This window comes from Pogona vitticeps, chromosome 1 (assembly GCF_051106095.1).
Source record: "Pogona vitticeps strain Pit_001003342236 chromosome 1, PviZW2.1, whole genome shotgun sequence".
In the NCBI taxonomy this organism is placed as follows: domain Eukaryota; kingdom Metazoa; phylum Chordata; class Lepidosauria; order Squamata; family Agamidae; genus Pogona; species Pogona vitticeps.
In genome coordinates this window covers 74,310,082-74,326,023 of record NC_135783.1, presented here as the reverse complement: position 1 = coordinate 74,326,023, position 15,942 = coordinate 74,310,082, and the positions used below count along the sequence as shown (strand labels likewise).

General features: G+C 38.3%; 1 protein-coding gene across 1 annotated transcript in view; it reads right to left on the bottom strand.

Annotated features, from left to right (window-relative positions):
* KATNA1 (katanin catalytic subunit A1) overlaps nt 1-15,942 on the bottom strand; it is a 450,967-nt gene that overhangs the window by 313,795 nt on the left and 121,230 nt on the right. The window lies entirely within an intron of this gene.

Below are 15,942 nucleotides of genomic sequence, written 5' to 3'. Positions count from 1 at the left end.
CTTTTCTCCAGGGACCTCAGTATAGTGTACATGATTCCATCCAGGCCTCCCTTTTCCTTAAAAAAACCCTGTGAAGGCAAATTAGGCCGGAAAATGGTCACTGGTCCAAGGTCACTGAGAGAGCTTTGTAGCCCACTGAAGATATGACTCCACCCCTTCCCACTCTTAATTTGGTGCTTCATGGTGTATAAAGTGAACCTTTTGTTTATCTATTTATTACATTTGTATTCTGCCTTTTTGCTTCAAAGTATCATTTAAGGCAGCTCACAAACATTAAAAAATTCAGTCATGGAACCATTAACATCAGTTTGGTCTATAAACAAGGTAGTTAAATCATTGCAATATATATTTAATAGTTTTAAAAGGCAATTTAAAAAGATATGTTTTCATATCTGTCCTCAAACCAGGGAATGTGGAAACTCATCACAATCCTGATGTGATTGTGATGAGTTTGTGACAATTCCACAGTCTGTGAATGATGGAGGAGAAAACCTTCTACTGTACTGCATGACCATGAAGCAGGACTCTGCACATGTTCTCAAAAAAGCTTCTTCTGAAGATGAGATATGCAATATCCAGGCCATTTAGGATTTAAAGGTTAAAACTAAGACCTTGAATTAGACCTGGAAAGAAGTTGACAATCATTGAAGGTTATTCAGTTTCGGGGTCATATGACCCCAATACCATGCTTGTCTTAGCATCCTGACTGCCATTTATTGTGCCAAGTGAAAATCCCAGGCATGCTTCAAGAATATTCTTATGCAGAATTGGAAGAGGTGCTACTTCAGCCATTTAAGATGCTGCTAGAATGCATTGAGGAAGAAGGGAAAATACCAGCAACATGGAGTGAAGCGACAATCTCTCTTATACATAAAGAAAATACGAAGGTAAAGAAATACAAAATTTTAGGCTGATTTCATTGTTGAATGTGGACTACAAAATATATGCGACCATCTTGGCAACTAGAATGAAAAGAATTTTAACCCACTTGATACATCAAGATCAGTCTGGGTTTCTTCCAAAAAGGCAGATGAAGAATAATATAAGGATAGTTCTAAACTCCTTGGAATATTATGAAGCACACCCGGAGAAACAGATGGCCATGATATTCTTGGATGGGGAGAAAGCCTTCGATAATCTTGATTGGAATTTTTTGATATATACGTTGGAAACACAACCTAACCTTATGACAAAAGCAAATCTTTTAAGATATCAAGATTTATTTAAAAAAGGATGGTGAACTAAGGTCTAAAGAGGAGCTAGAGTCACAGACTGTCTATATAGATTGGTGGCCTAGAGCACAGCTAGAATCTAGATATACAAAAGATAAAATAGGTTTCTACTCAGACCAAACGATTTTTGATAAACTTTTACTGGGTTCAAAAGAACAAATTGTTAAGAAAATGTATAATTATAAGCTGGAAATTAAAATGCAAGATGCAACGGTTAAGGAATGTATGATTAAGTGGGCACAAAACATAGGGCATAATATTGATATTGATCAGTGGCTGAAAATATGGCAAAATAACATAAAGCTTTCAAGATTGGTTAATTTTAAAGAGAATATATATAAGATGTTTTATAGGTGGCACATGACCCCAGAAACATTGTCAAAGATATATACAGATGTATCAAATAAGTGTTGGAAATGTGAAACAGAAGTGGGAAGTTATTATCATATGTGATGGTCATGTGGAGTAGCAAAAAAATACAGGAAAAGAGTACATGCTATGTCACAACAAATATTGCTCTGTAAAGTGCCATTAACCCCAGAATTGTTTTTACTGAATATGATACCCAATAATATAGATAAGTCAAAGGAATACATAGTTATATATATTGTTACGGCAGCTAGAATTATATATGCTAGAAATTGGAAAAGTCTGACGGTACCGAAACAAGAAGATCTCATTGAAAAGATACGGGAAATAGCCGAAATGGATATCTTATCAGAAGTCATGAAAGATCATCCCCTGCAAAAGGCAACAGAAAGATGGGATCTATTTAACAAGTGGACTGAATCAACAGGCAGCAGCTGAATAACATATATTGAAATGCAAACTCTATCTACAAGGCAGAAAAGAGTAAACAGAATAACTTAAAATCTTGATATGGCAACAGGTATAGATTGGATATCAGTATGTTATTGTCTCCCCTCTCCCTCATTAATTCCAGCTCCCTTTTTCCCTTTTGTCACCCCTTATGTTAAAAAATAAAAAAATGGGAAAAAAAAGAATATTCTTATGCAGAGTGTATTACAAATTCCATATAACTAAGGACTACATTACTTGCTAAGTTAGGTCAAATCAGAAAAGCTTGTAGCCTGTACTCTGAGTTGTACAAAAGCACTGCTGGTCCCTGCTGCCCCTTGGGAGTTGAGGGACAACACGGAATCAAAGAGTGCTCCTAAATAATGAACCTGACCTTTCAAGGGGAATAAAAACTCTTCTAGAGTAGGTTGAACTCCAATACCCAATCCTGTAAACCAGCAGCACCTCCATCTTGTCAGGAATTAATTTCAGCTTGTTCCCCCTCCCCAAGTGCATTGTCAATTTCAAGCAATGTTCAGAGCTCTAGACTTGGTGTCAGGTGGCAACAAAACTAAACAAAACAAAACTGGGGCCCCTCAGCATGTTGGTGGCACCACATCCCAAAGCTTCAAATTATCTTTCCTAGTAGCTTCATACTAGTAGCTACCATCCTGGGGACAGGGTCAAACTCTGAAGGGCAACATGTCTCATCTCATTTTCTTAGTTACTACACTGGTCCAATATGAATCTGTTCTCGATTCAGTACATAAACTAAACCCCACTTTGTTCGAATCTATTCACAATGAATCTGACTTGAGATTGCTATCCAAGTAATATAGAGGCTAGGAATAACTAGCAGGGGTCAGTTTGCATTGCTGACATTAATAATGCCAGCTGAGCACAGGCAATCCATCTTGTAATTCTTCAGTATCATCCATGACAAATGAATGCACAGATTCAATGGCCTGACTTTGCTGAAAGTCATGTATTCAAAAGCCAGGTAAGAAATAAAAACTGGGACATCATCCTTAGAAAGTTGGCTTGCTTTTACAAAAGTGCTTAGGAAAACAGCTTGTTTGAAAAAGCCAGGCTTTTGTTTAGTTTTCCTGCCACAGTACAGAGGATCTGGAAATCCTCCAAGCACAGTAGAAACCAGGAAAATAGAGGTGTTTTTTTCAGCTGCAATTTTAAATTTGATGGTAATCTGGTTGATCCTAATTTTTATTTGTTCCAGCAAGAGAGATTATAAACATGTGTGTTATCTTCCAATAAAACTAATGGAGCACCACACTGCTCACTTGTGGCAAATTGCTTGCCTGTTGGAACTGAGATTTTACCACCCTAGGAAAAACATCCATAAGCAAAATAGATTTTGCCCTTCACTCAGACTCTGTGGGAAATTCCTGTTCATGATGTTCCTTCTACACCCACTCCGCAACACTACCCTTCTTATCCTGTGGTGGGTGAGAAGAATTAGTCGGAGAGGACAATATGAAAATAACTTGGTGCCAGTTTCCAGACAGCTCTCCTTTACTCTCTCTGGCACTGGTGCCTCTTCTGCTGCTTTCTATGAGTGGACAGGTGCTTAACATATGTGACAACTCCTTTTGCAGCAGCGTTTGGTGTGAGCTAGTTTTGAAGACATCTGTTGAAACTCTGACCATTTGGCTTTCTCCCACGTTTAATTTTTTAAACCTTCAACTTTTCCCCCACCCCGATATGGCAAGAAAATGATAACGTTAGTAAATTATTTAAAAATAAACTGAAATGAAATTAGTTACATAGCCAAATGCCATAAAGTACCATATTAAACCTGCCACATTATATAAGTTTTGAAGAATAGAAGCCTGCAAGACCAAAAAGAAAAAGAAAAGAGTGATACCTCTAATTACTAGCACGGATTAAAGGATTCAACAAGGATTGAAACATGTTTTCACAGTTAAGCATTCAAAGCTCATATTGTTGTTTTCTCTCTTTTTTAATGCCTTCAGTTATTTACTCTGAAATGATAAGTTCAAAATATGAATTTGCAAATTTTGGTAAAATTTTCCTCTCATTTTAATTTTTTTCCTTGTAGTAAATAGAGTGCAATGGAATCTAAATGGCAGCTCTTTTCAGGAACTCATAAACTGCATCTGTGGGGGGAAGGATGAGGACATGCATGCTAACCTTACCCATCACTCTGACCTTCCCACACTGAGCAGGCAATCTGAGGTAAGACTGTAACCATGCTTGGCTGAATATATTTAAAATGCTCTCCACAACTGGAAGCCTTGAGTGATCAGGATTTAGATTGTGGCCATAATCTCATTCAGCCAATCATGGTTACAAATATGGTCAGGTAAATGTAAGTTAGTCAGAGTGGAGAAAGTGGAGAAAGTGCATACATATCTGCATCTCTTACAAAGATACATATATCATTCAGAGGGCAATATATGACTTGGTCTCAAAGCTAATTACCTTGTTAAACAACACCTGATTCTGTCTATAGAAACAGTGGTCTCTCAAGTGGCAAAAATGTATGGTTATGAAAGTTTGTTAAAACTAGACAAACTAGCCTAAATAGCCGCCTAGAGTGGTCGAAATGACTAGATAGGCGGGGTATAAATACAATAAATAAATAAATAAAAATAAAATAAAATAAAATAGAATAAACATGTGACTGTCATTAGGATGAATGTAAATAATGTCTTCCTTTACATCTCTAAATTTGGAGACACATAATACAAAGGAAATCCTACAACTAAGAAGAAAATGTGGGCCATTTTTGCACCACTTGGATCAGCTCACTCTCTAGAAAAAATATATCTTTTTTTTCCTGGCTGAAAAAGTCATAATTGCCATGTCTAGAAGCCTTCAGGAGCTGTGATTCTTCTTTACAACAAGGAACAGCTGCCTAATAGAACTGATAGGAGATGCAGTCCAATAATTTCTGGAGGGCCACATATGTTCTATAGCTTTCACTCTATAATACCAGTTGGAAAGGAAATAATTCTTGAAGAGAAGTCCAGTCAGCCGGGTCACTCAGGAGAGTCCTGTTTTCTACTTTTCTCCCTGTTACCACCTTAAAGACTGCCAGGTGTCAGGGAGTAGTATGGGGTTTGTGGTTTGTCCCTGGAATGGCTTTAGTTTTAAAACACAGGCAAGGAACAAGAGAACCTAGTATTAACTAATCTCCACATTCAGAGCTGCTTACATAGCTTGTTGAGGGCCCAACTAGACATTTGCCTAACTGTTTGGTCCACCATGGACATAGGTTGGTTCACACTTTTTTCTGGCAATCACACAACGTAATTGCTAGAATGAACCAAACTGTCCCCTAAGCAGTTCTGTCAGGGGCATCTATTTTTGTGTGTGTTGGTAAGATTGCTATGTTTTGGTCCATTTCCAGTTTGTGTGATTGCTGGGAATGGACCAAAAGTGAGCCTTCTTGGCTGTCAAATGCCCTACCAATTGGAATGTTCAATATCAGGGTTTCATAGTTCCATCAATAGTTCTCAGGTGTGGTCCATGTGGTGTTTGATTTATTTTCAAGTTATTGTTTCTTATATTGAGCCTTTGTTTCTGTTGTTTTCAAAATATTCTCCATTTTCATCGCCTCAAGTAATGCTTCTCTACTTGTATTAATATAATAATTTAGGCTTCTTTTTTCCTCTACTACCTGCTATATTTGCAGTAATTCCTGGTCTCCAATTTTTTATGCCGTTTCCCCCAAAATAAGGCCTAACCTGAAAATAAGCCCTGGTATGATTTTTCAGGATGCTCATAATATAAGCCCTACCCCAAAAATAAGCCCTAGTTAAGTGAAAACCCGCCCTCCACCATGGTGCAGAATTGTACAGCAACCAGAGGAAGATGACATGACTGTAAAATAAAACATCCCCTGAAAATAAACCCTAATGCATTTTTGGAGCAAAAATTAATATAAGACCCTGTCTTATTTTTGAGGAAACACAGTAAATATAATTTGTTCACATCACTTTGGGGATGTAATGCATAATGCATGTTCATTAGTTTCCATGTTTTTTGATCCAGTTCTTCTAATTCATTTTGGGTGTAATCTATTATTCCAGCTGGGTATCTAATTACTGGAACTGTCCATTTGTTTATGGCTTTGATTGTATTTCCACAATTTAATTTTGATTTTAAGATTTTCCAGTCTTTTGATATATTCCCTTTCTGTAAATTCTTCAACTTTTGTGTGCAGAATGTTATCCGCTTCTAATATTCTAGTAGTAGCAGTAGTAATAGCAGTAGTTGTTGTCGTCATTCATTTTCTCTATACAGTCATGGCCAAAAATATTGGCTCCCTTGCAATTCTGTCAGAAAATGCAACCCTTCTCTCAGAAACTTGTTGCAGTTGCAAATGTTTTGGTACTAACATGTTCATTTCTTTGGTTTGCATTGGAACAACACACACACACACACACACACACACACACACACAGAGAGAGAGAGAGAGAGAGAGAGAGAGAGAGAGAGAGAGAAGAAAAGTCAAATCTGATACAATCCCACACAGAAACCCAAAAATGCACTAGCCAAAAGTATTGGCATCCTTAACTTGTGTTCCATTTCTGACAGAATTGCAAGGGAGCAAATATTTTTGTCCATGACTGTATTTCTGGATGCAAACACAAATTTAATTGCAGATAACAGGACAATGATACCTGGAAACCATCAAATATGGCATTTTGTTCCAAGAGATGAGTATCAATATGGCACTCCCTCTTTGGTCCACAAATAGTAACTGACAGACTGCCACTTGGTTTTCCCTGAGAGGTAGGATAATAATTTGGCCACACCTCATGTAAAAAAGGTAATTGTGAGGCCAAGAAGGTTGTGTGGCATACAAAGCTCCATCCTTCAAAAGATGTGGATAGATGGAAAGTTCATGAAAAGCAACCAGGAGGCTATCACTACTACCCTGCCCAGCATCTGCTTCCTTCTGACCAGTCCCAGACAGGGTGAAAGAGCAAGTTAAAACAACTTGGGGAGGGGGGGGGAATGAAATAAACACTTTGCTTGAAATATTTGGCTCAGAATTCTGTTTCTATGCTCCATTTGCACAAATATCCTCTCTGCAAGCAATCCCACTTTTTCAAAAGTTGGACATGAAGATGCCAGAGAGACTGTGGAACACCACTGACAGAATGCCAGTTCCATCTGCACGTCTCCAACAGGATTCTGGCCTTGTATGGAGAGGATACAGCCAGAAATACCTCACAAGCACAATCTGTCTCTTGTCACTTGCTTTTCTTCCCCTTCCTATAGGGTTATGGCACAAAAAAGCCACTCAGAAGCTTTTGTTTAGGTTTATCTCTAGGCCCTGTTGTCATGGCTACCTCTGCTGTGATGGAAGAAAGGGGCCAGCTAATCTCTAAATGTATCAGATATATGGGTTGGGGAGTGATACACAACTGCTGTGTATGTAATCTTTCCTTCCTTCTTTTCACTGTAAGAATAAACTCCATATAATCTTTGGACAAAAGACAACCATTTTGGAAGGATTTCGATAAGCAGGCTTGAAAATAAAAGCTCTTTGGGCGGCACATTTCTCTGTAATGGTAATCCTTTTGTGTAAAAGGCTTGCTGAACAAGGAAGAATGAGAAATGCTTTTCTAAGGACAATTTGGTTTTAAAAGAAATATCTTGAACTGGAATAACAAGTTTGGCATGATTTAATAATAAGCTAATATGGAATAGTGATATGTAGGTGAAGCCATAGTGATAAATGTACTCACCTTTCCTAAGATTAATCATTTCGAAACTTAAATATGTCTGCCATTCACCAATGAAATGATGAGGACATTTTTCTTCCAAATGCCATCTTTCACTGTAGGGAGCTGTGATATTGGTAATCAAATATCTGATATAGACATAATCCCTCAAGTGTTTATCTTATATTTTTAGGGGAATGTAGGAGATGGGAGTGGGCTAATGTCACAAATGCCATATAGAGTGGAAACACAAATATTCTATTCCACAAATAGAGTGGAAATAACTGGAAAGGAATAGGTTCCACGCCCACAGCAGTATATATAAAGGTGTATGACCTGGAACCCTAATAGCTTAGTTTTGAAAGCATGGTCAACTTTTACACTGTATACATGTTTTTCTTGTAGAAGCAGTTTTTCAGATAGTTGTGAGGCATTGTTTGCATGCACTTGTACCTGTTTCATACCGCTGGGTTGAATCCTATTTAATCTGTTCTACAGATCATGGATATACTTGTACCAGGGTTGAACGGTGAACACATATACAGTTGCATGAATTGATGGGTGCATGTCTATTTTACATAATCACAAAGGTATTCATTCACGTATTGCATTGAAAGTGCAGTCAGACTATATTCCAATGGTTTTGGAGATCTATCTAAATATTAAGGAGGTGATGTTGATACCGGAGCAGAATCAAACTAGATTTTAATATAACCCTTAGCAGAGAAACATTCACAGGTAGTATAGGATTTTCGTTTAGTTTACTCTTCCCTGCACCCCTTCATCTTTGATCTAGCAGATGGCCAGCTAAGGAATGTAGCCAAGGAGGAACCAGGCGATAATAGTCGGAACATCACCAGCAGGGGAACAGGAGAGTGAAAGCCATGTATCAGGGCCCAGGAAAGAAACACATAGACATACCAAAAGATAAGATTCTTTCTCCAGATATTTAGACGCTTCCTGAGCATAAGCAAAGAACACATGAGCACACAATCTGCATATCTATAGGTAGCCAATAGGTTAACTTAATTGGCATCACTACCCAATGAGGAACTGAATCCAAAGTTGGGATACAAATGAATTGTTGTACTTTTATGACTCTTTGTTTGTATCATTATAAAACATATGCACACTGTATTTTTGGAGTCTTCTCTGCTTTTAAGAGAAGTCCCTGCTGACCTTTTCTTTGCTGCTACTCAAATAATTTTTTTTGCTTTGCTTCAGCTGTTTGCATCTATGCCTGATTCCTTACCAGAGAATGTTAGAACCCAGATTTGGCCAGTAACAATGTCGGTTCTGACAGGGAGGTACATTTCAAATACCTCCTGTGTAAGGTACTGTAAAGGTAAAGGTTCCCCTTGACATTTAGTCCAGTCATGTCCAACTCTAAGGCGTGCTGCTCACCCCTGTCTCCAAGCCGTCTGTAGACAGTTTCCACGGTCACGTGGCCAGCGTGACTAGACACAGAATGCCGCTGCCTTCCCACCATAGTGGTACCTATTTATCTACTTGTATTTACATGCTTTCAAACTGCTAGGTTGGCAGGAGCTGGGACAAGCGACGGGGGCTCACTCCGGTGCGTGGATTCAATCTTATGACTGCTGGTCTTCTGACCCTGCAGCACAGAGGCTTCTGCAGTTTAACCTGCAGCGCCACCACGTCCCTACACCTCCTGTGTACCATGCAGCTAACCTCCCACAGGAACTGGGAATTCCATGAAACTCAGATTCACATGATTTTCATCCTGACCTCTGGTCAACATATAAAGTAAGGAAGTTTAGAAGAACAGGCGTTATGGGACCAATGTATAGGATCAGCACAATCAAGTGATAAATCTTTGCTTATACCTTTGTTTTGACCATTGAAACTGCAGGTTCACGTGTATTTCTGTAAACTTGAAGTTTCCCTTCTGAGTTAAGCAGCCGTTTTGCAAATAAAAATTGAATATTTTAAGGAAAATAATCTACTCTAGGCCCCCTACCCCAGAAGGGTTTTATTTCAAAAGATAGTATTAGAGAGACAAAACTGTTCCACCTGAAGTCCAAAAAGCAAAAAACACTTTTGCTGTTTTTGCCAATTGTATAAACTAGGTCTGGGTTTCCGGCAGGTGGTTGATGGGAAACACAGAGACATATGGCATTTCAAGGCTCTCACCAGCAGGACGACCACTGTATAAAATGATAAACCAAAGATACTCTTTTATTAAAAAGGTGTGTGTGTGTGTGTGTGTGTGTGTGTGCGGTGCTTATACACAACCCGTAGGCAAGGATGGGTGATACTACAGTTGTTAGACCTCTAAAAATTTACAAACACAAACGAGTTTTGAAAGCCTGGACTTGAAAGCTATATTATGTTTGTGACGGTCTAGCAATCTAATAAGGGTCTCATTCATACTTGCATTCAGCTTGTTCTGTCATAATATTCCAATGAGTATTGAAATAAATTCTAAGGTAAACACTATGCTCTTATTAGCTCTGGCAAGAACATCCATATTGCAACCATTCAAACCCATAAATTAACCACTATACTGTACAAGGTTTGAGCAAACGTGGAGCTCACCTCTGCAACTGCTCGATCATCTATCATGTCGATATGACTCCTGAGAGTCATATAATCTGCTTAGTGTATTTTTAACAAGAGTATGAAATTGGATCCTGGATGTTTATAATTGCTACTTAACATGATAATGTTTATGATTTTTGTTTTTCCATAGGAGTGGAGCTAATGACAGGAACTCTTCAGAACAGAAAGTTTGATAATCTAAATATTTCAGATATCTAGCTGCACATTATTTCAATGTAAGTATATTATAACATACTGCCACATAAAAGAGCATGTAATAAGATTTTCAAAGGCAACTACTGTATTGCCAAGCTTGTTTTAAATTAGAGGTATTTGGCCACCTCAGACTGATTATTTATGTGAAAGAGCAACAATCTCTGGACCGCTAGGTGGCATAATTGCTCTGTTTAAATGCACATGCTTACAGCAAGCATTGATTAAGGCCAGCACAGCTCATGGCACAATAAATGAAACAAGCCCATCAGTCTGGAACTGTAGCACACCATGCGTTCAACTATCATTCCTCTATTTGTTTTTATAGTTCTAGAGTAGTAGTAAAAATAGAATGTTTACTGGGATCCTGGTAGAACATCTTAAGGTAGCTAATGAGCTATTTTCAACTTGTAAATAAGTCCTGAGTTGTTCAGGGCTGCCTTAAAATGTCTGGTTATTGTTTTATTGCAGCTATTTCTTACAGCGATTCCTTGCATTTTCCTTATTGCTTTGCTTGTTTGGCAACAAACTGAAGGTCATTCCAGTAAGAAATCTTTAATACTTCCAGATGAGTAACACACAAAGATTTATACAAGCATCATTTCCTTGTACTCTGCTGTGCAAAAAACAGATTGACATCCTTTTGTGTGTGATTCCCTATCCTTCTCTACCCCCCCCGTGTGTGTGTGTGTGTGTGTGTGTGTGTGTGTCTGTCTGTCTGTCTGTCTGTCTGTCTATTTGTCTCCCAGCATGTGTGCTGGGCTCCAGTGAAAGCATGCATTTCAATCTGCTTTTCTTCTTCTTCTTTCTGTCATTTCATACTATAATTATGCTACTTAGAAAGAACTAAAAAATAAAAAAAACCAACAGTGGCAGCAGTAGCAGTGAGTAGCTGTGAGGCAACTAGTGTGAGGGAGGGCAGGTGCAGGACAAAGTTGCAAATGTAAGGATTCTAAAAGCCTATGTAGCCCACACCACCAATATGCAACATAGTTTAAAATTTGATTAAAAGTTTTCCCACAAGGATACACACACTGACCTGAAAACCACATGAATACTATGTGACTTAAACCAATTTTTAAGAAAACTGGTTCAGAGGTAGAAGGGTTCTTCTGACTAGCAGAAGTGGCTCAGAGGTGAAAATGGCTCTTGTGAATCCATCTTATAAATAAGAACAAACAACACCCCCAGAGCCCTTTTATCCGCACATTTGGCTGCCTGATCTGACAATCTAGTAGTCTAGTGCTTCTGATTCCCTAGTGCATCTGATTGACAAGAGCAGTCTGTCAGGCAAGAGGGAGAAGAAAGTGGGCAAATAAAACAAACAACCCAAAATTCACCAAAAACGTTCATTGGTTCAATTCATTTCCGTTTGTTGCTTTTGACCAACCTGAACCAACCAATAACCAATAAGAGTGGCCCTGGCTGCCAGATGGGCAGTATACAAACAAACAAACAAACAAACAAACCCAAAACGACTGACCAGTGATTTTTGACAAACTTCCTGGGTTGGGTTTTTTGTTTGTTTGTTTGTTTGTGCCCATCTCTTATACAGAAAACTTTTAATTTTGAAGATATACATAAATCTAAATAAAGTACTGTCATTTCAAGTGTTATCACACTTTTATCAACTGTATGTCATGTAGGAAAATTAACAACGTGCAGCTCCCAAATAGGGTGGGTCCAGAACAGATGTGGAAATTCTGGCTGCATTGCTGACCACACCCAGCAGGAAGGAAGTACTTTGCTGAAATGTAGCTTAGAGTCCAGGGCCAGTGGCAACAGAATGCTGGATGTGTGTTGAAAAGAAATACTCGGGTTACACTCACATTCCTGAAATCATTCACCAGGTTAAAAAACGAAAGAATATAATCAACATCTAGATAGACTCAGCGAATGAAGCCACTGTCATAGGTTTGCAAGACCTGAGCAAGACTGTTAATGATAGGAGTTTTGGGGGGTCATTATGTCATAGGACCATCATAACTCAGTGATTCCTTGAAAACACACAGTAACAACTGTAAGTGATAACAAACATTACTGTACATAGAATTATATGAGTTCTTTTGACAGTGTTTGGAAAAGTTACTTTTTAGACTACAACATTCATAATTGTAGCCCTCCAAAGTAATATTTTCAAACTCCGAATCATGGTGAGTAGTTAAGTCACTGCGGTTGAATCCAGCTGGCTGAAGGATTCAGGCAGAATCAAACCAAACCAAACCAAACCACTTTTCCAACTGGTGATTATTGCTAGCCAGGATAAGAAAACAACAGGCCTGCACTGAAGGGCTGTTTTTACAAATGTGTTTTGATTTTGTTTTTAGGGATTGATTCATAGGCAGCACAGTGTCTTTATAAAGACACTGTGTAGACATGGTCTAGAGGGGCGGGGTAAAAATCAAATAAATAAATAAATAAAATAAATAAATGAAATCCATATGTATGACCATGTCAGCTTCTGTTGACAAAATACACAACCAGGAAAGCATTTAGAGTCTGTTTATATGTAACATGGGAGACAGTCTTTCAATTTTATCTACCATTCACAACCAATGCCATATGCACATATTTTTTGCCATTGGGAAGTTTGTGAGAACATAATGTAACTCATAAAAATAGTCTTGATAAGATGTTGAGAAGTGCCCACACAGAGTCTTTGCCTCTTGTGACTTTCAGATAGCTGCCAATGCACAGTAGCAGAGTGAAATACAGTATTCCAAACAAAAGGAGATATCAAGGAGCTGTGGCAGTATGTGTGATCTCACTGACCTGCCTAGAAAATGAGGAAGCTTCCTTGTCATGGATATTGATTGGCCAATTCAAAAGCACTCTTGAAGGGTTAATTGACTGGGTGGTAACAGGGTAATCAGACAGCTATATGCATGTTTTTTAAAAATTAAAACCTCAAGGTCCACCAGCTGGTGCCAGTAGTGTCTGGATGAGGCTGAAAATGGTAGCTGAGGAGATGGAACTAATGAATACGAGGAGCGATATGATAAGCTGCATTTACAAATACAAAATGACATCTGAATTATTGCTAAAATGGTCAGGTCTGCAGTATAAGTTTCCCTCAAATTTCAGTCTCAAACCCTGAGAACAGAATGTGGACCCTTTTGGTGTTATAGTAAGTGGGTCCTTTTGATTTCCTTTGGAGTTGATACCTGTGTTGCCGTAAAGGTTTGGCAGGCAAGAACTGGGAGGGAAGCAAAGACAACAAATACCTTTGCATTGAACCAGTGAGCCTTGGCACTAACTAGGAACAAGTGAAGCTGAATGGTCAGGCTTTAAACCACACAGAATTCTGAATTTCTCTCCCTCTAGTGCTAATTGCCCTGGGAATGGTCTCTCCACCTGGAAACCTGGAAAGAAGAATAGTAGTTCATTGAGATCTCAGGTGGTGCCCTGAGACTGGATAATCTTAATTAATGCAGACCAAGAAAACTAACACAATATTCTTAAAACTGGTCCCTGGAGTACTATTATTTTATAGGTGGAGAAATGCAACACTGAAGGTGATAAATAAATGATTAGCACAAAGTCAACTATACAAAAAACCTATAGATTTTTTTAAAAAAGGAAAAAAAACACAGCCTGTCTTTCTATGACAGTACCTTGGTGCTGATGTACTGTATTTCACATCCACCAACAGATGCTACTGTCCTGGTAAGGACATCTAAAGGATGGGGTGGAAGAACTATCCTGCCCTTGCAAAGGGTACTCTTGGATGTCACTTAGGCATCACATCAGGGCACTTTTACAGTAATAGCACAAACATTTCAAGTTGCTTCAATGAGCAGTTGTTCACAGCGCAGAGGACAAAAAAAATGGGTGGAATGATTCAAGAACTCTTGAAAAGTGACTCCATTTAAAATACATGATGTCTGTGTGGGCTATAACACAGCTATTATCAGCTACTACATCAACTGTTTCCCTTCAGCCATCTGTCTGCTTAGGTTACTTCTCAAGGGCTATATTCAGTGTTTTTATATTTCTCCAGGCTGATGGATTTTATGAGTTGACATCAGGGAGAGACTGGCAAGTGCAGGTTTTCTAAGATGCCAACTGCTTGGCTGGGGATGAAACAGTGCACAAAATGTTTAATTACTCTGCAGATCCCCAGAGACGGAATGTTCTTGGACAGGTTTTAGTTAAAAAGGTCGAAAGGAAGAGGAAACACACACACACACACACACACAGAGCTGACGGGTGACCATATTGTTGGATAAGAAAAACATGTTTGTTAGCTATTTGAATTCTCATCTCAGATTGACCAATTTAATCAATTCTTCAGCCTTGTTCCTGATTTAATACTGGACCTTCCTCATGCTTTCTTTCTTTTTAAAAAATTTACTTTAGCTTTTTAATTATTGTTTTTTGTTTTTTTTAATTTAAAACAAAAAAATTAACGAAAGAACTGGCACAATACATCGTCACATTTTCTAACATTTTATTCCAAGTTGGCTTGCAGCATAAATAAGAACAATGTCCCCATTTTCACTGATTGCCTGAAAACGCATCCTTTGTGAAAAGAAGCAGAAGAAATGCAGAAGAGATGCATGGAGATGAACTAAGGGATGTCTTTGTTCTCTCTCTCTCTCTCTCCCCCCCCCGCCCTCTTTTTGGTCAACTTTTCTGTATAGTTTTCCTTATTATTTTACTCTAATTTCTTTATGGGTTTACCATTTGGTGATATTGTGATATTCTTTGTCTACAGTACTGCATGCTTTTATTGAGCAAAAATCTATAGACACAGCATTATGAAACTCACAGTTAACAATTAATTATTGATTCTTACCTATGTTGTCTCTGCTCAGGCACTGTTTCATGCTATTCTAAATATGTAAAGAGATAGAAATGTTAGTCAATCATACTAAATTCAGCTTTGCAACAATTGGGTGAGAATTGAACTAATCTGGAGTAAGAGATTCAATTATTTATTATACATGTTTATTGTATGAGTGTTCAGTTTATATTTGGAGTATCTGTGCACACACAGTTCCAAACAACAACGATCAAAAACAAATAATGAGGGCAACATCCAATGTTTCTTGCAAAGGGATTTCCCCCTCTTTTCCTTCTACAGTATTTGCTCCCTCCAGTTGAGGAGGGAAACACGTAGTTGCCATTAGGCTGCAGATTGAATATTAGCTTTAGTCATCTTTGAAACCTCTAAATTGGTTGGAAATGTATGTCCAAAACAATACAACACATTTGGTACAGGTATCTGAGGAGCTGGAGGCTGGAAGTTCAGTTCTCTTCTGTGACTCTTAGGGTCTCTTCCAGCTCTGCTGTTCTAAGATTATTTTATTATTATTTTGAAATGTTGTATGATATTGGAGCATACAGCTTCCCTCAGATCAGCAAGAAACTATTATTCTCTAAAAGAGGGTCTTAAACCATAGTTTAAGGAAAGTCTT